Consider the following 4,651-nt stretch of genomic DNA (forward strand, 5'->3'; position numbering starts at 1 on the left):
AGTGTATGTTGTTTGGATCCTGGAGTCAGGGCAGCGGTTGGGAACCTGGACTCCGCTCCACCTTTTAGAAATGGTGGGGCCTTGGTTGAGTCACTTCAGCCACCGTCTGTGAAACAGGGATTCATCCCTCCAAACGATTGGAAGAGCAGCTTACAAACAGTAGGTGTTATTAACGGTGAGTTTTCACTTTTTTTCTCACCAGTGTCTGGCAAGTAATAGGCATTTGACAAACCCTTGAGGAACTGAAATGAACACAACCTTGAAACTCATGGATCCTATAGAACCATTCCCTCTTGGAATGGGATGGAATCAGAGCCATCAGAGAAGTAGCAGGTCCTAGCTAAGCCTAACTATAGACACCCACTAAGCCTGTGTAACACCCCTTTATAAAGCAGGCACAGTCATGAGCCCTGAGGTGCTGATGAGGCAGCTGAGGCTCAGTGGGGTGGTCAGTCCAGACACCCCCAACACCCCATGACCTGTGCAGGTGCGACCCTTCCTTCTGTCCTCCCCTGTGCCTGCAGGAAAGCGCATCTGCCTGGGCGAGGCCATGGCCCGCATGGAACTCTTTCTCTACTTCACCTCCATCCTGCAGAACTTCTCTCTACGCTCGCTGGTGCCACCTGGGGACATCGATATCACCCCCAAGCTCTCAGGCTTTGGCAACATCCCCCCGACCTATGAACTCTGCCTCGTGGCCCGCTGAGCACCACCTGCGGGGCAAGGAGGAAGCGGGGAACGCAGCTCTCCTCTCATGTTCAGGAGCACCCCTCTTCCTCATCTTACTAATCCTCACAGCATCCCTAAGAGGAGGCACCATGATTACAGAGTCAGCCAGGGTCACCTGAGAATGTACAGCTGCGTGTCTTCCCCTCCCATAGAAGAGCAACGCCCTGTGCAAGATTTGCACCTCTGCCTGCAGATTTCACGGTCACATGGTCACCGTGGCTTAGGTTTCTGGCTGCATCAAATTCTTAGTGTAGACCCTGTGTCTTCATGTTGTCCCTTTTTGTGTGTGCTGTGATTTTGACCAAAATGTAGTCTAAAATCCTTTCTGCTTGGTTCTCGTCTTTACCCACCAGTCCCCGAAAAGTCAACAAAGACCTCAAGTCTGTTGAGTGTAGCAAGTGTATTGTGTATTATGTGTGACAGCGATGTAGGGTACAGTCAACAGCTTGAAATGTCTTTCTTGACTTGTTATTAGTTATAGTTTCTGCCAGCTCCGCTCCAGTGACTTCCCCTGGGTAAAATGTCCCATCCTCACCCATCTTACTGACTCATTACCTTTCTCCACCGTCATCTCTTCTAATCTTCCTTTCTGGTTGCTCTTACTTGAACTCCCAATTCCAAATACTCCCCAGTCCATTTGTTTGTTTTGAGATGTGGTCTTACTCTGTGGCCCAGGCTGGAGTGCAGTGGCACCATCTAGGCTCACTGCAACTCCCGCCTCCCGGGTTCAAGCAATTTTTGTGCCTTGGCCTCCCAAGTAGCTGAGATTATAGGCATGTGCCACTGCACCTGGCTAATTTTTGTAATTTTAGTAGAGATGGGGTTTCGCCATGTCGCCCAGGCTGGTCTCAAAATACTGACCTCAAGCGATTCACCCACCTTGGTCTCCCAAAGTGCTGGGATTACACACATGAGCCACCATGCTTGGCCTCCCCACTCCATTTTTGACGATAGCTCGGTTGTTCCCACCTTCTATCATTCCCTTTCCAAACTCCATTAACTGACAACAACGTTCCCTCTTTTTCATTTATTCAGCCAATATTTATTGAATACCCAACAAGTGCCAGCATAGTCTTCAGGGACTTGGAATCCATCAGTAAGCAAAACAGACAAAAACTCCTGCCTTCAGGGAGCTTACATTCTAGTAAGGAAGGTGAACAATAGAGCGCACATGAAATAAATATGCGAAAGACATACTGCGTTAGAAAAGCAAGGCTGATAAGTGGGATACACATTCTGTGATTGGAATTGTAAATGGATGGTTGGGGTGGTTTCACAAGGTGATGGAGCAACAAGCTATGAAGATATCTGGGAAGGAAGTGTTCCTGGCAGAATGATTAAAAACAGCAGCAGCCGGGCGAGGTGGCTCACGCCTGTAATCCCAACACTTCGGAGGCCGAGGCAGGCGGATCACGAGGTCAGGAGATGGAGACCGTCCTGGCTAACACAGTGAAACCTCGTCTCTACTAAAAATACAAAAAATTAGCTGGGCATGGTGGCGGGCACCTGTAGTCCCAACTACTCAGGAGGCTGAGGCAGGAGAATGGTGTGAACCCGGGAGGCAGAGCTTGCAGCGAGTCAAGATCCTGCCACTGCACTCCAGCCTGGGCGACAGGAGGAGACACCATCTAAAAACAAAAACAGAAACAAAACAAAACAAACAAACAAAAAAATGGCAGCGACCGGGCGCGATGGTTCACACCTGTAATCCTCATACTTTGGGAGGTCAAGGTAGGCGCTTCGCCTGAAGTCAGGAGTTTGAGATCAACCTGACCAACATGGTGAAAACCCCATCTCTACGAAAAATACAAAAGTTAGCTGGGCTTGGTGGCAGGTGCCTGTAATCCCAGCTACTCAGGAGGCTGAGGCAGGAGAACCGGTTGAACCTGAGAGGCAGAGGTTGCGGTGAGCTGAGATTGCGCCATTGCACTCCAGCCCAGGCAACAGTGTGAGATCCTGTCTCAAACAAACAAACAAACAAACAAAGCAGCAGAGTCCTAAGGCAGGAGGTTGTGTGCATCCAGGAATCCACAGGGAGCAGGTGTAGCTGGCATGGAGGAGGAAGACAGAGTAGGAGTGAAGGAAACGAGGCCAGGGAGGTGATGGGGGCCAGACTGTGTGGGGTCTTATGTGCCAAGGTGAGGTCTTGTTTTTTACCCTGAAAGTGATCGAGGTCTTTGGAGGGATGGTGAGCAGAGGGTGACATGTACTGACATATTTTATGGGGCTCACACTAGCTATCATATGATGGATATGAAAGCAAAGACCTATTAGCAAGCTACTGCAACTGGTGGTGTTGACTCAGACCCAGCAGCAGCAGTGAAGCTGGGCAGAATATGGTAGATTTGAAACCTATTTCACTAGCTGGTCTCTGTTTTGGGGCTTTAGGAACTGGATTCCTCAGGCCTCAGCCCAGCTGAGTTGGGGGCTCCCCAAAACCTCCACTGACATCTTGATTCCACTGCTTTTCACCTTTTCTGGAGGCTGAGGGAGAGCCCTGAGGCCTGCCTGTCTCCTTTGGGAAGCTCCACCTGACTGCAGCCTCTGTCTCCCAGCCTGAGCCCCTCACTCCCTCTGGTTCTGTATGATTCATTGTCTGACCTTCCCTGGGGGAGGGAGGCAGTGATCTGACCTACCCGCCCAATTCAGTAGCTGTGGAGCTGGGGGAGGTATCTATGAGGCCAGTTTGATGGATGGGTGAGAAGAAAGAAAGTCTTCCTTCCTGATCTCCTCCTCATCCCTCACCCCCATCCTCTGGAATCATGACAGTTACATAATCACCTCCACCTTACTCCTTCCCACAGGCAGAGAGCCAGAAGGGGAGGTATGTGGGCAATGAGCATGGGTAAGTAAGAAGAGAGCAAGAGAAAAGCTTCCAGGGGGACAGAAAGGAAGAGAAAGAGACAAAGAGAGAGAGAGCGAGAGAGAGGGAGAGCACACCAGAGAGAGACGGAGGGGAGAGAGAGATGGAGAGAGAGAGAGAGAGAGAGAGAACACCAAGGAGAAATGGGGGAGAGACAGAGAAAGAGATGGAAAGAGAGAGGAGAGAGGAGAGAGAGATGGAGAGAGAAAGATAGAGAGAGAGAAAGAGAGACAGCACCACGGAGAGATGAGAGGGAGAGTAACAAGGAGAGATACAGCACCAGGGAGAGATGGGGAGGTGAGAGAGATGAAGAGAGAGAGAGAGAGAGAGAGAGAGAGACAAAGAGAAAGAGAGAGACAGAGAGCACAAGGGAGATATGAAGACAGAGAGAGGTGGGGGAAGGAGAGAGAGATGGAGAGAGAAAGCATGCACCAGGGAGAGATGGAGGGAACAACAGAGAGAGAGGGATGGAGAGAGAGAGAGAGCACCAGGGAGAGATGGGGGAGAGAGAGAAAGGAAGAGAGAGAGAGAGAGAGAAAGAGCACCAAGGAGATATGGGGGGGAAGGAGAGAGATAGAGAGATGTAGAGAGAGAAAGAGAGACCAAGAGCACCAGGGAGAGATGGGGGTGAGGGAGATGAAGAGAGAGAGGAGAGAGAGAGAGAGAGAGAGCTCAAGGGAGAGATGGAGAGACAGAGAGGTGGCAGGAGGAGAGAGAGAAGAAGAGAGAGAGAGCATATCAGGGAGAGATGGAGGGAGAGACAGAGAGAGAGATGGAGAGAGAGAGAAAAAGAAAGAGCACCAGGGAGAGATGGGGAGAGAGAGAGAGAGACAGAGAAAGAGATGGAGAAAGAGAGAGAGGAGAGAGAGAGATGGAGAGAGAGAGAGAAAGAGAGGTAGATAGCACCAGGGGAAGATGGGAGAGAGAGAGATAAAGAGCACCAAGGAGAGATGCAGGGGGGAGGAGAGAGACAGAGAGAGAGAAAAAGAGAGACCGAGAAGAGCACCAGGGAGAGATGGAGGGTTGAGACAGATGGAGAGAGAGAGAGAGAGAGAGAGA

Source organism: Mandrillus leucophaeus, unplaced genomic scaffold, assembly GCF_000951045.1.
Source record: "Mandrillus leucophaeus isolate KB7577 unplaced genomic scaffold, Mleu.le_1.0 Scaffold106, whole genome shotgun sequence".
Classification (NCBI taxonomy): domain Eukaryota; kingdom Metazoa; phylum Chordata; class Mammalia; order Primates; family Cercopithecidae; genus Mandrillus; species Mandrillus leucophaeus.